The 17,465-nt window shown below is 41.8% G+C and overlaps 1 protein-coding gene across 1 annotated transcript in view; it reads left to right on the top strand.

Moving 5' to 3' along the window:
* The window catches only part of LHFPL7 (LHFPL tetraspan subfamily member 7), a 64,497-nt gene that overhangs the window by 44,737 nt on the left and 2,295 nt on the right, over positions 1-17,465 (top strand). The gene's annotated exons all lie outside the window — the stretch shown is intronic.

The raw sequence follows: 17,465 nt of genomic DNA, 5'->3' as shown, positions 1-17,465 counted from the left end.
GGGCCATGGCTGGGGTGCTGCCTCCCTTCACCTCTGCTTAACGCTTCGTTACTCAGTTCCTGCCAACCCGCTGTGCTCAGCAGGGTGACATTGTCCTGTGCACGACAGCCACATGCACAGCTTGTCTTTTCCTAAAGGAAATCCTGTAGCTGTTTTGTCTAGTGTCTCCCAAGCAGTGGTTGTGTGTCAGTGCCTTTCATACGGGCGCACTTAGCTCTGTGCTTCAGCTGTGCGGTTTGTGTGAGACATATCGTGACTCCTGCAGAAAGCAAGCCACAGTCCCTGCCTGCAGAGACGCACTCGTGCCTGCCTCCACTGCGCCCGTGTAGTGAACTGCCTGGTTCACCTGCCTGTGAGGACCAGGAAGATCACACTTGCTCTGAAGAACACTTTCCTCCTCCTGCTACAGATGCCCAGGGCATGTCCCACCTCCTTCCCAGCTCCTTCCTCACTGGTCAAGGTGTGTGGGCTGAGCTGTGACCCCTCTGGCTTGTCCCACTCTCACCAGCGTGTCCGAGCCAGTCTTGTGCCAATAAACTCAGGGCATATCATGTCTTGATCGATGCTACTCTCTAGATGTTATGTCCTGAGACTTTGTAGATGTAGATACAGAACTGAGAGAAAGGGTCTGATCTTTCCTGAAATTGGTGATATTATATATACATTTCTCCTTGACAGCCTCTTTCAGTCTTTAGCAACCCAGGGCTGTGCTAGACTTACCGTGCCAGCCTTCTACATCTATGATAGTGCTCAACACAGTAACACCTCCACAGTATTTGATAAACCATTTCAGTGAATGCAAACAAATACCTGGGAAGTCCAATCACCATTGCTACAGAAAGCTGACTTTCTTGCACACCAAATCTAACCCCACCCTCAGCACTCAAGCTATCCCAGCCCTGGCCCTAAAGCTGCCCATATTCTGGGTCACTGAAATAGGCAGAATCCCCTCGAAAAAGGGCTTGTGCCAATGCTGATAAGGGACACGTTGCAACGGGCAGGCAACAGAGGTCGGAATTTAAACCCCTAAATCCTGCTGATTTTAGTCTGGAGAGAGGAAGCTAATTTTTCTGACTCAGTGTCAGGTTGAGGCTTTAATGAGGGTGCCAAATACACCTGGAGCTGTGGCAGACCCTCAGCCCACGGCACACAAGCACATGGCATAGGTGCAGCTGCCCTCTGCACCACCCACATCTCGTGGCCATGGAAGAGCCTCATGCTCCTCTGAAGTTGCCCAAAAAGCAGCAAGAGCAATTCAGGTGCTGATGGTGAATTCATTGATAATTATTTGTGTATTATTTCAGCTACTCCATCCCTCAGCAAAGTAATTCTGTTAGGAAAAAAGTTATAGAAATGTCAGAACAGGAAACAGTCTTGAAATGCAGCTTGTTGTATACATGATCGAGAAATCAAGCTTGAGAGGATCTTATAAAAGGCTGAGAGAACCCAGCTGAGCACATGTTCAATTAAGCTGCTGAAAGTTCAGCTCTATTATACAGAGGCAAAACACTGAAGTCAGGACATCCAGGCGCACAGGGGTTTAACTAGGACTTTGTAATTTGCAACTGGACAATCTGGACTATGAATTTGTCTGCAAGTCATTTCACAAGGTCTGAGGGGTTATATCCTCCATGGGTCACTGAACACAGGTGAACATTTTATAAAATATTGTTCCTCCAGCCCTTCACTCAGTGTGTACAAAATACCAGGCTTCCAGACTCCTGAATTAAAGCTGTAAATTTGAACTGTCAAAGCCAAAAGATGTTGGACCAGGCAGCAGGTACTTTTATGACATTTTCTTATTACAAGCACTGAGATGCAATTGCTCATAGAGGGCATTAAATCAAATTGTGGACGGAAGCTGCGACAGAAACACCCCAGGTTCTTGCCTTACCGCAGGCGCTGGCAAAATACTTGCAATTAACCTGCGTGGCTGGGGAGATGGAAAGTGGAGATGCTTTTCTTTTGGATGGGTTTTTGCCATCCTAAATTTAACTGTGCACCTGTGACTCTGACCAGTTGCAATTATCTTAATGAACTTAAGCCTACGGAGCAACTATTCCATCTCGCTCACAGGACAGCATCTGCTGCGCTGCCCAGTTGGGCACGTGGTGCTGCAGTGAGCGACGCCGTATCCTCCCCCAGTGGAGGAGCATCCACCTTGGGTAGCTGCTATCCAAGAAACACAGAAGAATGATTTGACAAAATTAACAATGCTGGAAGACGACTACTGTGCTGAATTGCTTTTATGGTTATCAGGTTGTACCTTTCAGTAGATAGCCGAACAGCGTTGTTGACAGGAGCTTAACTGTTTGCAGTGAGTTAAAGATTCGGTGTGGACAGGTCTCTCAGGATGGCAGAGGGAGATCCTGTGCTGTCAGCCTCATTCAGCCAGGCCATGGGGTCCCTGTCAGACGAGTTTACTTCAGCTTTGTTGTTAATTGCTTCACTCATTGCTTCTTTGTAGTCAATCAAATTTAATTCTGTCTGTGGATCCAGTAATTACATGTTCTTGTTTTTATGCAGGGCTAATAGACCACCTAAGGCTTTGTGTAAATTAGTTAATGTTTTCTCCTGCAAAGCTGGCATTTTTCCTGTATTGTGGTCGCAGGTGCAAAATGCTCCTTGCAAAAGCATATGGTGAATTGCTGAAGTACAGCAAAAGCTTACGGGTTTTTGAAGGACAGGGTTAAAGGAGTTTGTTCTCTATGATCTATACGAGCACAGTGTTAATTTTATAGTTCTTCTGTAGCCTGAAATGCCTTAAACTTGCTGCTGAGAAAGCAGATACCTCAGAGGAAAAAAACTGTTATAAGGGCTATGAAGGCAAAAAAATAATTTCAGAAGGTGCTTAAGCCAAATGGGAATGGCAATGTTGGGCAAACAGCCTAAAAAGGAGCACGGATCATCGTCTGTCTTGCACTGAAACACAAACTTGTGGAGCAAAGCTTTTAGGCCAGCTGCATAAAAATGAAGGATTCTGTAGGGAAAGATAAACTGGTGTTGTTGAATATTAATCTGCTAGTCATACTGCAAGAGAATTGTGGTTCTTTGTAGATATCTGGGGGCAAAACCTGGCCTAATGAGGTCAGTGGCAACATTTCTGTTGACTCAGTACAGGCAGGATTTCATTCTAATTCTTTAACTGTTTTTATTTCCTGTAAATAATCCCAGCTAGAGCTGAAGAACATTTTTAAGTGAGGGTTTATTCCTCAGTGCGTAACTATAATGCATTAATAAATCGGTAGCCAAACTAAATAACTGCTGTTTTCCAATTATGTTTCAGCCTTCCCATTGATTTCTGGTTTTCCTCCTTCTCATGTTATGTTGAAAACAAGTCAAAAATCCACATTTTCTGGCAATTTTGGGGTGCCCATAAGAAGGGTGACACGTACTCCTTTCTCCACCAAACGATCCCTGTCGTGTGTGCAGGCAGTGGTGGAATCAAAAGCGCAGCATTAGTTCAGATTTGTTTCCCTTCACTTTTTGCTGATCCCATGAAATTGAGAAAGTAAGTGGAAAAAAATCAAAAGATCCCATCACATTTTCTTCAATTTAAAGTACTAACTATCATGTTATGCAGAAGCCTGAGGTAAGCCTCAAAGTTGGATCTCTTACACGGCAATTTCCTTGAAGAGTTGTTGGATCACATTTTTGTATAGGTTTCTTCTACATATAAGTATTTTATTGCATCTATTTATCCCAGTGACCTGGAATTCATTTATCTGACAAAGATATTTCCATGACTGAGCTTCCAAACGCACAGAGAAAAGTATGACACATCTGCTTTTAGTTTGTCCTTTCTGTGGCTAATGAACACTAGAGAAATACGTGTACGGCACAGAGGTTACTAGCAAACACCGGGTTGCAAACTTCTAGGTGGCAACAGCTGTGCCAAACCACAAAATGAATATGACTGTGATGGAGTGTAGGAAGGACTGCAATCAGTGGGCATGCAGTGCTTCTCGGATACTAAAAAACCAGGCAGGAATTTAGATCAGCTGATGAAAAATCCTTTAAATCTTCTAACTTGTTCCCAAGTCCCTCACACAGTAATCAGATACTGCAGCTGAGACCTTATGTCCTCCCCTGAACAGTGTAAGCAAGCAGCAGGGATGTCTTAGTTTGGAGGCTGACTCTTATGCATTTATAGTCTTTAAAATGAATGCGGGGCTTCTTTATACCTTTGTCAAACAAAACCCTGAAGGAATTGAGACAGAGAGCAAGTGCTGTTATGTCCTGGTGCTGTGCTAAAACGTGTTCTTTTCTTAGAGGGAAAATTAGTTAAATGAATGGAAACTTTTGGCCCTTGATGGCTGCTGTATGCACTTAGGGCTCATCATTTGCCCTGCCTAGATGCACATCACTTCTGCCAGAACAAATGAGTATTTCCCTGATTAATCAGTAGCCCTAAGGGAACTGCTCTTCTGCACATACATTATGATCATTAAGAAGCCTCGCTATCCTGTGCTTGTGCAAGATACGGAAAATGCAAAGTAAATTGTGCAAAATATACTCTGTTTATTAGACACATTTCTCTGTATCTCTTTCAGTAATGGTGTAATTCAGTATCCTGAGATGACAAATGATGTATTTAAGTTCATTTTTCCGTGCTGCCCCATAAATGTTATTAACTCAAACATTTAAATGCAGGAAGGTGGAGATGCTGTGGGGCTATTTTTGTCATCCCTGAAGGAAGCCCCTGTCAGGGATGAACCAGCCCTAACGCAGCGCCTGCCTGGGGCGTTTCTCGCTGCAGTGTTGTGGGGCTGGCAGTCTCAGTGTCCGTGCCTACGGCAAATGGGGGGTCCCAGCTCTCAGCAGGGTGGTGGGGAGCTGGGCAGGCACAGCTGAGCACGGGTGCCTGAGGCTGGGTTCTGCTCGCTCGCTGGAGTCAGAGACCCAGCTGCATGGCTGGCGTTCCTCCCAAGAGCATCCTTACACCCCCACTGCCACACTCGGATCCACTGGGTCACTGTAACCTGCCAAACCGGCACAGACTCACTGGAAGGTTCGTGGGGCTCCCTCTGCTCTTGCGGCTCAGCCAACCCTACCCACACCTGACGTCTCACAGGGGACAGCTGTGCTGGGCAGCAGCCTTGGCCAGAGCAGCATAGCTTGGACCCAGCAGTGGCAGAGGGGCAGGACAGAGTGTAGAGTCCTTTACTATATTTGAAAGAGCAGCTTTCACTTTGCAAGAAAATTACTGGTTAAATCACATTTGACAGACTCCAGAGTAATTGCTGTGTGAGCAGCCTTTGAGTTTAGGAGGCAGGCGTGACTGCGTGTTCACCTGACAATTAGGTGGCTCATCCCATCCAACCAAGTGTCTCACCATTGTATGGTATTGGACATCTAATTAAACAGCAAATTAAAATGAATAGGTCCCCCTTCCACTAGTATAACCACCTAATTCTGGCATAAGGCTTGCACTATTGCAAGATAAATAATTTGCTTTTGGACGACAGGGCTTATCTCCTTCCTACCAAGCACTTGGCCACTTCTGAAGAGGGGCCATCGTGCCATAGAGGGCACGGACTGGGTCTCTTCTTTCTTTCCTTTCCTGCGTCTTCAGTCTCTGGTTTCCATGGAAAGGACACTCAGGCCTGTGGCGTGGATCAGCACAACCAATGTGGAGGCTGTCTTCTGTGTCCTGGGCTGAGACAGATGGAGGGAGAGGGGGCACAGGGCTGGCAGGTGGCAGAGCCCTTTGCTTTGCTCTATCTAGAACACATGAGCATCACCAGATCCTGCTGCCAACAGTTATCACTCACTGAGACAGAGCTGAGAGGCGGCTGCACGGGAAAGCAGCCATTAAATGCTGCTTGTGTCTCCTCCGCAATCACAGGGCCCTGCTGCCCAGAGCTCTGCGTGGCGCTTGGAGACAAAATGAAAGGAAATGAGAAGCTCTGGTTCCATTATTTCAAAGCAGATTGCACAGAAGTTAGTCCGCTGCTAGCAGGAAGAGCGCTGGTCATTCCGAGCTGTCCTGAGACTGGTGCTTATCTGTGACCGTCTTTTGGTTTAGGAAACTGAACAGAACCAAACCCACTGACTGGGAGAAACTTCCTCAAATTTCAGCTTGTGGAAGTCTTTCCACTAATGCTTTTCTCACATGAAAGAGAATTTGGCTGTCTGATATTGTCCCCTGCTGGGTCTATATTGATTTCTTTTTTAAAGATGAAAATAGATGATGCAGTGCACTTGAAAAATTAGAAAAACAAATCAGCCTGGAGCTCAATATAATATGTAATTTTTAAAATGCTAGCTAAAGACTATGCGAAAGGGAAGAGAAATATGCATCTTGTAATGAAAGATCTGAGCTTAGAAACTGGCTTCACTTCCCTGGCTCCCTGGACTGGAGGGCACTGCTTTTCTGGCACTCATATGTTAACAAGGTCATCTGCACTCCCAGGAGAAACTCAGAATTCATAACAGGAGTTTCAGCAGATAAAGAACAGAAGAAAGAAAGACTGATTTGCAGTTTCTTTACATAAAAATATATTCAGAGAGATTTCCAATGCACATGTCCCTCGCTATGGTTGGGGTCTTAAGTAAGTAGTTTGTTTATTAAGAAAGATCAATGTTTATTTTATTTAAGCATTTCAGGTCCCCTTAAAAAAGAATATCTAGAAAATAAGTTCAGCGTCCAATGATCCACAGCAGTGCTATTCTCTATATTAATAAAACAAAGGGAATAATACAGATGTCCTTGAGAGTAACTGTTTCTTACAGAGATAAGATGGTGATTAATGGGAAATTTGTTCTTGCCAGAGGTGGCTATCAAGTATAAGTAAATAAATGGTATGGTTCCATTCTTGCAGTCTACCTACCATAAATATTATTACTCTGGTAATAGGAAGCTGTAATACTGCTGGCCATTCGAAGGTTAAGATTCTGAAAACACCCTTGCCCCTAAGGTTATTCTGTTGATGATGTCATTTACTATGATGCCACAGGAAAAACAAATGGCATGGCAACCAATTCAATTTAGTTTTAAAATAATTTCCAGAATATAATGTTATTTTCTGATGGTGTCACTGCACCTTGTCAAAACTAGCCAAAGATCTTAACCTCAAGAAATGGAACAGCCTTTATGAAGCTGGATTTTAAACCTGATAAAGTGCTGGAACAAATAAATATGGGTTATGTCCCTTCTGATACATTTTAAGACACCTCCCTATAGACTGTGGTACATGTCCTGCAGCAGCTCTCCTTCCTAAGTACTCGGTGGGAAGCAGAACATTGCCAGGAGGCACCAACCTCCTGCAGTTCTCCATAGTACTTGTCTGAAGTTACTTGCACAAGAGACCGAGGATTTCCAATGCTACCTCAACTGGAGACAGAAAAACCCCCACTCCTGCAAAGACATTCAATTGTCCCCACAGTTTATTTATGGATTTTGTATTTCACGGTCCAAATATATTAACTAAGTTATTCTGTCAAGAAATATAAATGATGATCATTTGTTAGCTGCACCACTTGAATAATTGCATCAAAGTGTAATAAAGTTATTGAAGGGATTTATTAACCTGATGAAGTAACTCATTAAATCCTTCAAGTGCATTAATGAAGGAGGAAGTGTGGGCCTTTTGGTATAATTGGAGATGGGAAATTGTGCATCTGGGCCAACCTGATAAAAATGATCAGATATCCCAAATTACTTTTATTTAGCTAGTCATTTTGGGCATTTCTACATTTCTGCTCTGGATTTCTACATTATTTTTCTAACCTAAGTAGATCTGCCTCAGAACTCAATTACTTCTTTTGTTTTACTATGACCTGAAGTTACATTTCTATGTTTACAAGTTGGGAGCTGAAGCACACATCAGTTGATGATGAGTTTCTTGCCCCATGCAGCCGAGAAAGGACATGAGCCAAACCCTGCCTTTTGAAGTGCACGAGCATGGCCAACTGTTGCAGTTGACAAGGGCCGTTGCGAGCCATGACTTGCTCAGGTACCTATAAACTGTGTCCACGGTGGGAGGTGAGGAGCACACCTGGTCCTTCCCACTGGCAGGCTGACGCTCTGCTCAGCATTAAGATGCCAGGTGAGTTTTGGCTCTTCCAGCAGCCTTGGACTAAACCTCTTGCGTGAGACGTAGCTGGTGGTTCTTGAAAGTAGAGCTGCCTGCTGCTAATGGAGTGTGGTGCTTGGCCAGCATGACCCAGCCCCGTGTACTTTAACAGGACACATTCCTGAAACTGCTGTGTAAGACCTGGCTAAGGAACACAGAGGTCAAACGCGGCTGAAGTCAAAATGTTAGCTGTACTGCACTAATTCATTTGCACAGACAGCAATCAGTACGAGCAACCTCTGCTCAGGAAAAAAAAAAAAGCTGGATGGTAGAAAGAGGGTGCATTGACCGAGGGAGGACAGGTCAGAGCGCAGCACGCCGGCAGACTTGTCCAAGGATCAGCCCTGGGATCATCTCCTGCATTTCCAGGCAGCTTTCAGTGAATTAGCCGTCACTATCCCATTTTCTATCTGCAGAGCATCTGGTTTAAGCCAGACCTGATTCCTTTTATAACATTTTTAAAGGTTAGGAAAACCACTGCACGACTACAAGCTGCACTTGTCCAGTTTGCAGCATTAAAAAGCTTCCAAGTACTCAGGTAGTGTTGCTGTCAGGGGTTCTGCTATAACCCACTGCAGTAGGACGTAGTCTACCATATGGCTACAGCTGTGTGGCACCTGGGCCATAAAAAGAGGGGAGCTCGGGAACAGACAATTATTTCCAACATTACTTGTGGTGTTGCTGATTTATGGTGGGCTGGAATCAGCAGCGTGAAATGAGGGTTGTTACAGAACTGTTTTTTATGATCAGGTGGCAGGATGTGTGCTTCTGCTGAGTGATGACATTCACAGGAGTAGGACATCTGAGAAATAGAAAACTCTGGTTTCAACCCCCTGTCAAGGAGTTTTTATTAGGAGATGTGAAAACATGCAATTTGTGTCTTCCTGGTAGTTCCTGCACCCTGGGAAAACTGAAGCTGGTCTTTGTAGCTTAAATCAATTAGGAGAAGGATGTAGGATGCCTTTTTTGTTTTAGGCACGTATTTTCATGGTTGCATTCCAGATAAAATGCTGTTCTGTCAGGGATTCTAATCACCTTTCAGCCATTTATGTAAAATACACGTCTCTGAAAGAGGTAATGAATGCAATATACCTGAGGCTTGAAGACTGCTGGGATGTGAAGCGCAGCTGTAACGAAGTGAGATGTGGGCATTATTCTCAGGCATCAGGCCTCCCGTCACCGCTGACTCGGCTGCCACATCGTGCGTCTCTGTGATGTGGGAGACAAGGTATAGAATGTGCAAAGTCAAAATAAAAAATTCACTGTACTGCGCTTTACAATAAGGTCACCTCTGATGTAAGGCTAGTATTTAATGGCCACCAGCTTCATTATAGATCTGTTTTCATGAGTGTCTGCTCTGCTTAAATTGTGAGTCTTGGGAGAGGTGAAAAGATTGATTTAAATCAGACCTGTGAGGTGAGCAGGCGGGGAAGAGAAGGGAGCAAATGTGTCATGTCGAATCATGACATTTCAGGTGATCTACACATCACTGCCCGTCTTTTGGACCTCAGCCCCTGCTCTAAATAGCTATTTAAGAACTTGGAATTGACAGCCAGAGCAGGAGCCAAGACCTGCTGCAGGCTGGGCAGCATCTCCCCTTCCCAGGTGAGCTGGCTCCAAAGGAGAGACAATATGCTGCAAGGAAACGTGTCCGCTCCCGCACTACTTCCAGCTGCATATGGACCCAGGCTGATACTGTTCCTTGCTAGGGAATGCATCAGATGATAAATTGAAGCCACACTTGTTCTTAGCCAGAAGATCACAAGAAGAAGTATTAATTTAAATTTTCAGACATCAATTTAATTCCCTGCTTGTGCTGGAGAACATACTGGTTTTGGCATGGATAGGTTAATTACGAAGAGAAGCAAAGTGTTTGCCACCTTTAGTCCTATTTGTAGAAATGGAGTTGAGCAGTTAATCAGTGTGCATTGCTTAGAAAATGTGTACCATATTATGTTTACCTAAAATAGAACAACTGAAATATGCACTTTTTATTAGCCCTTCTTAACTGTTGAATAAAATGTAACACAGCAGATAAGGGAACACGGGCATGTTACAGGCACAATACATTCTGAACATGCTGCTTTCATCTAAAGAACTCAACACTTAAATATGTCAATATTATATTATTAGTCTGCTTCCATGTTTGCTGTTCTGAAAGAGATGAAGTGAGCATGACTTAAATAATTTCCAAAAAATTAAATAGAAAATCTATATAATTATTGAAGCAATACAGAAAAGGAAAATCATAATGGCTTCCAATTTAGAGTGCATCTGACAGTCCCCATTTCTTCGTTCTCTGAGTCTTGTAAAATTTTGTGTAACAGTCTGCTATTTTGAGAAACATTAGCTCTTGTCTCTCCCTTTTACAGTCTGCTAAATAGGCTGTATGTCTTCTAACCTTGCAGATGACAAAATGCACTCCTTCACCATAGTCCACACAGTGCTAGATCATTTCAGCCTTTTTGAGTAAATGACACGCAACTCTATAACTGCATGATTAGGCCCATAGATTACCAGATTACGCCTATAAATCTTCACCATAGCTACCACTCACTTGGCAGAAATAGTGAAGTTTCATCATTTGTTCTCATGTAGAAAACATGCTGTGAAATGCAACCTCAAAGGTCACTGGGATGGCATTTCCTTTTGTGGCCCTTCATAAACTTGCAGCTAATGCAGCAATTACAAAGCCCAATTACCTCGATGTTGACTTCAGAGAATTTCTTTTCCAAAGTCTGGATAGTTAGATTCCACTCCCTTCAGTTAATAGGTGAGGTAGATTCAGCTGTTGGTACCATTGTTAGATATTTCTGAAACAGGCTATTTGTGCAATAAGGGCCCATCTGAATGAGGAAGTTGTGTCAACAGAACGTGAATGGGGTATTTAAGTGGTGCTAAAAAGATGTGTGTAAAAAAGGTGCATGGGCACTTTTATTTCAGTGCTAGCTTTATTTAAAATAACGTGTTCCTATTCCACCTCAGCTAAATCCAAATAAACTGAAATGGAAAATATTGTACAGCTTTTTATATACATATATTTCCCAGTAGTTTTGCATACATATACATATATAAAAATACAAGTTACTCTATCTGATGCAGTTCCTTAGCTTGTGAGCTGTAGTCACATACTCAGCATTTATTTAAACATAGAGTTTGGAGACATTGTACAAACTAATACATTTCCTTTGTTAGCTAACAAAGGGGTTTGACAAGCTACATAGCTTTTGTTACAACCACATTTATATTATAGCTGCTAAGTGCTAACTTGTGAGTTGCACCATTTAGAAAAGCTAGAAAAGGAACTGGTATCATCTACTTATTTGGCAACAGTCCAGCACTGATACGTGCTCTTTAAATCACAACATGTTTGACTAAAATGAAGGCAATGGAATATTTCTTTACAAAGGAGAAGAGCTAAACTGTAATATGTTAGAAGTGGCTGTATCATTGTTAAGAGTTCCAGCTCTTTGTCCACTTACAAAGGAAGACGGGTACATTTTGATACCAAGTATATGGGCGTTACTATCCTTTTTCTCTGCTCTCCATTTTGCTTTTCTTGGAGGGAGTAATTGCTAGGGCTGCTTTCAGGAGTTTGAACTATAGGTACCTGACATGCACCTGCCAGGAGTTCAGCAGAGTAGAATGGCATTTAACAGTGGTCCCTGTTTGCCTTGCCCCTCAAAAGTTTTGCTTCCGTAACAGTAGGATTTTGTCTGGTTTGCTTTGACAGGTCACTTTCCTGTTTATTTTATTTACACTTAACTGGCATTTAAAATGATGCCTGCTGATTTTAGACATATTTCAGCTCTCACCAAAATTACTCTAGGTAATTCTTCCTTTTCTGCAGTAGCCAAAAGGAAATCACTAATTTGTTTATAGCCCAAAATTCCATCTTGTTTCTGTTTGTATGCCCACGCACAGCTATCACCAACAGCAACTGTGACCTTGGATCTTATTTAGCATTGTCTTTAGGTTTCCAATTGTTGGAAGAGACCTACAGGTATCTCATTTTTGTACAAGGGAACTTGCACCACCTATGTCCAAAGTATCCCAACTGTAGTGACCCTTCAGGCATGCTACAAAAATATTTGCCTGGGAAGAGTGCTGGAAAGTACTGGGTGTAGGCTAGCCAGTGCAGAAGGACAAGAGATGATATTTTTGAAGATGTCTGGCTCCATTATTGGTTGAAAGGTTTTCTCATTGCTGCTCCCATGTTAGCTATATTCCTGCCTTTGTGTTAGCATGTCTGTGGCTTTGGATCAGCATCTGCTTTCTTATTTAAAATGACGTAAGTAAAATCAAATAAACATAAAGAAAAGCTTAAGAGGAGCTAATAAAATTATTAGATTAATAAAATGTATAAACCTGAGAGGAAATGCATTATTCAAAGTCAACTGATTGTGCATAAGAACTGCCAGCTTTTAGAAGGGAGGTAATGGATTATATGTGAGAGGAAACTTCTTGATGAGATGAGTGAAAACTGCTTTGGTAGATTAAGCTCTGTCAATAAAAATGTTCCAAGAGGGATAAGACTGTGATAATCTGTAATAGGGCTGGAATAATATTCTTGCTTGCCCACGATTCACCCCTAATTCTAATGATTGTCTGATGTGTCCCACAATCTTGCAATTAATCCGTCATTGTCACAAGTAACAGAAATATAATATACTCCTAAAATAAGAAAATTAAACTTCTAAGACAAATTAATTTTCTTACAGCAGGTAATTGCAGGAAGATAATTCATGCACACAGCATATTTTACTGCTGATGATCAGTATTACTTCTAAACATCATCTAAACATACTAACAAATACAATGAAATAAAATAGCTTTTTCTGATCTCTATAATATTTGTGGTCCACGTCTGGATTTCCATCCATTTCAATGTTAGTATGGAAGGATACACATAAACTTAGCCAAGTTTTCAAATTCCTGCTTCACAATACAGAAAGGTATTCAATTATTGTTTTTCATACACTGAAAACTCCCATCAGTCTTGCCAAAAGATGGGGAAATGGAAATAGCCATTTTTTGTGCATGGTATTTAAGAGACTTGTACATTGGTGCCCTCTACACACACTCTGGAGAACTGCATTCCTTTGGTTTGGTTTAAAATAAACTCAAAATGGTATGTGATAGATTTAAATCATTAAACGGTATTTCAGAAGCTTAATGAAATGAATGAACCATTGCAATGACAAAGTTATAGTTTATTACATTTTAAAATTGCAGAAAACGCTATTTTCCCTGAGTAGAAGTGTCATTGATTCAGTATCATCACCAATAATTTATGAATTTTTCTACAAAATGGCCTGTTTTCCCTAAAAAAGAAGTGTCCTCCTTTCTAATAATCTTATTCCTGTTAATTAAAGTTCTTTTATTTAGAAATTGACAAATTCGGGAATCTACATTTTAAAAAAAATAGATAAACTGTATTTGTTAAGACTTGGGCCTGCACAGGGAGCAGGAGCACAGTGCAGAGGTCCTGCCTTGGCTACCAATCCCTTCAGAGGAGAAACTGCCATTTACTGTGTGGCTGTAGGACACCAGTGAAGTAAAGAGGATGAGAGAGGATGAGGGTGAGACTGTAACTGTTGGGGAGGGAAGGTTAGGAAGTAGAAATAAAAAGTGACTTACAGTTGAACCAGTGTGCATGGACTTGACTTTAAACTGCCTTGCAGTCAGCAGCAGCTGTGAGACTGGTGAGAACTCAGGTGATGAGGCCTAAGCAATAACACCATGTGTCAGATAATAAAACAAAAAAATGCATGTTTTTAACAAGACCCAATAGCTAATGGGAGATGAATCAAACGATGTCAAGCCATGTTAAAAAAAGAACTCCAACTATCCATTGTACCAGCAAGTCCTCTCTATGCTCCATATGCTTCATGCTATAGAACAGACCCAAATATGCTGTCGAGCCTTCTCATCATCTTGCGTGACAGCAGGATTACCCGACACATAATGGTAAGATGCACTCACTACTGTATTTTGACACCTTTTAAAGTGATGTTTGTTGTTGGAAAACCGTGCAGAGGCCTAAGTGTTATATGAGGAGCCTAAATGGAGCCTGGCTGTTTCTTTGTGTGCTCTCCCAGCTAACTGCACTGCTGACAGACAGCACTATTAAGCAGTCATTAGCACCATGTCTGGAAGCTTGGCTTCTGCTGATAATAACAGGCTATTCAATATTTTGAGCCTTTGTAAGAAAGAGGGCACCTAAATGAGAATAATGAGGTCATTCTATGACATGCCTGAGGATATGAAACCATGGGTAACTTTTTAGCCCGTTTGATATGTGAACACATTACATTCGACTGTGACAGATTATTTCTAGCCCTCAAAAAAACAAGCTTCTTCCATTAAATCACACCAGACAACATCAGCACCAAGTGGTAATCAAAACACTGGTGTCACTGTAAAGCACAGCCTTCAAAATAATTCTGTGTGACCCAATCAAAAAGAAAACATATGTATGGGCAGATATGCGAAGTAGAGCAAGGGGTTGATATAGTGTCAGAAAACCAGCAAATTTTAACAGTTAGCAAAGTTTAAAAGGATTTTGTGATTAAAAGATTGCTTCCAATTCTGCATAACGTTTTCTTTTGCCGAATGAGATGCATGAACTATTTTGGCTTTGAAAAGATGAACAAACTGAAATTTTAATTTTAGACCTGCTTGCTTAAAGCAGTGCCTGTTTTTCTTAGAACTGGCTCGCTTTCCTTTGCAAACAGGCCCAACATTTTACAGGAGGTTTTGCACCACGGGGCTATTCCAAGATTCTCCGTGCAGTCGAGCAGCCTGGGTTCTGCGTGGGGCTATGCTGTGTGTCCACTTTGCACCACAGTCTCTTAGGTAGCACGTTGTTCCGCTTCCTACGAGCGAATGCTACAACCTACACAGGTCTATGAATTAACACAGTTCAGTTTGCTGCTCAGCTTAGCGGTTTAACACTCTCAAAGTTTACAACAGCAGGAGGAAAAGTCTCCTTTTTTTCTTGGTTGTTCTCCAAAGTTACTTCCTACGTTTCTGCCTACAGAGGTGGTGCTCGGGGTGTGCAAGAGTGTGACACAACCTTCAGGTTGTGCTACTGAACAAAGGAAGCATGCTGGTCCTTAGCTCTTCTTCTGGGAAGGCTCAGTGACCTTTGCTAGACAAGATGGTGTTGTGTGTGTCTAGTTTAGCTTCATTTTTATTGTATGTTCCTTTTGTATTGTTTTTAGTGGTGTCATATGTGTGTAGTTAAGGGACATCTGCATAACACAACTTACTTCTTTGTATTTAGCTTCAGCTTCTGTATGTTTGTGTAATGTCAGAGCCTAAACGCACAAGCACAGCTGCTAAGAACTGGGTGCTGAGCGTTGTGAGCTCCCTCCCACCCTAGGCACCCACCGCAGCCGCAGCTGGTGGAGTGTCAGGGAGTGTGAGACATGCTCAGGACATCGCCTGCACTGGGGAGGCCCTTTCCCTTGGCCGGCTCCTGCAGCACCACCTGCACACACGGGGAGCCGGGGAAGAGGGGACGGCCACAGCGTCTCTTCCTCGGGAACCCCCCAAACCACATCAGGCGTAAAGGCTTAAAGGAAAGGAGAGTGGTGGTGGCAGCAAGGGTAGGTGAAGTCCCTGGCGCTCAGAGAGCTCCACTTGCTGACAGGCAGCTTCTCTTTGTACCCATACATGAGTTACCCTAGAGGGAAACGGATTTGCAAGTTTGCTTCTGCTCCAGTTTCTCTCCTTTTAATTTCCATTTTCTTGGTCTCACTGTTTTTTGTAAGGGATTAACTCAGTGGTTCCATTTAGACTAGAAGAAAAGGTTTTATTCAAATTATTTGGGGACTTCAGAGGCTGAGCGTGTTAAACTTTTTGACTTCATCTAGCCCTCAAGCTTATTAAAGATTTTTTTTTAATTAAAAAAGATTAATGAGTGGTTGCCCTTTTTTAGTGGATACTTTTAAGATTAAGCCTCTCCAATATTATAATTGGAGTCATATGGACATGCCCTACCTGAAAGGCAATTACAAATACAGAGAATAGCATGTAGTGTTTATTTTATAATCCTAATGTTTGCTGGTTATCTATCAGCTCAAACATAACAGCTAATTCTGATTACCACTATTCTTGAATCACTAACAATCTACCCTGAATTTGAACAAAACACTATCCTGGAAGAATGGGAAGGTAGGAAAAGGGACTGTTTCGTGGTATCTTTTTGGTACGTAAAATAAAGTCTTTAAAAAGACACTATAGATTTTAAATACTGTGGTTTGTCATTAGCAGAAAGGCTAGAAAAGGAAAAATGGTTTCTTGGTGTTCTTTCCTATACACAACAGCTGGGATGGCAAAACCCTTCTCATCAGCCTAGCTCAGCCCCTCTCGACTTCCAAAATGAGCAGAAACAGGCTCCGAGAACTGTACCTGGAGTATTTTAATGCATCTTTATCATAGGCATGATTTATACCCTGGGAAGTCTTATTTTCAAAGCTGGAAAAGTGGTTCTGCTGTTCATTAAATTAATGGCATAAGCCATGATATTTAAATATAACATGTATTCATTAAAGACAGTAAAATCTGTTAAAAGCTAACAGATAATACAGACAGTGTAATTGCAGGTCTGGCTTTCCAACATCAAGACATGGCTTAAGCGTTGCTTGTATTTTAGACCTATTTCTTCATTATGCACTGGATTAATCTGCTGGTGTATTTGGCTAGAAGGAGTAAAAGTCTCACTGGGAGAGATTTTCTGCTACTTTAACTCCGCCTTTACGGAGTGAACCTTTAGATTTCTACAACATGTCCTGTTTCACTTATTGTGTATTTTTGGAGCCCAAGCTGTCAAAATTAGGTAGTATAGGAACTTTAGGTCTTAATATTTTAGGTCTCAAACTTAGGTCAAAAATTTTTCTAATCCTTAAGTTTAGAGAGAGAATTCAAAAACATATACTGAAATACTCCAATGCTAAAAGCTAAATAATAAGACAACAGATTCTATTGTTTTTTGTCTCATGATCTTTGGGTCAAATGCAGGATTTTTTAAACAATTTGGGTTTGTAATAATGAGAATAATGAGAAAGTGCTTACATTATCAGAACCTAATCAGCAGAATCTGAAAAGCTACATTTAAACTCTTTCATTGAAAGTTTTTGTTTGGCAGAACACAGTAATTGTTTGTCTCAAGTACAAAAATGCTATTGAGAAGAAAATCAAGCCGGTTTGGAATCTGCAAACTTAGAAATTCTTCTCCTCTGGATTCCACTGTATCTGAATCATCTTACTTTTTAAATGACTACATAATTTGGATTGCAACGTTTCTGAAGTGATATAATGGGCAAGAGTTCTCATGAAAAAATCCCAATGCCAACTTGCTACCATGTTATGATACTGCAG

This window comes from Strix aluco, chromosome 19 (genome assembly GCF_031877795.1).
Source record: "Strix aluco isolate bStrAlu1 chromosome 19, bStrAlu1.hap1, whole genome shotgun sequence".
NCBI lineage: Eukaryota > Metazoa > Chordata > Aves > Strigiformes > Strigidae > Strix > Strix aluco.
Note: the sequence above shows the minus strand (reverse complement) of the source record. Positions and strands in the feature narration are given on the sequence as shown.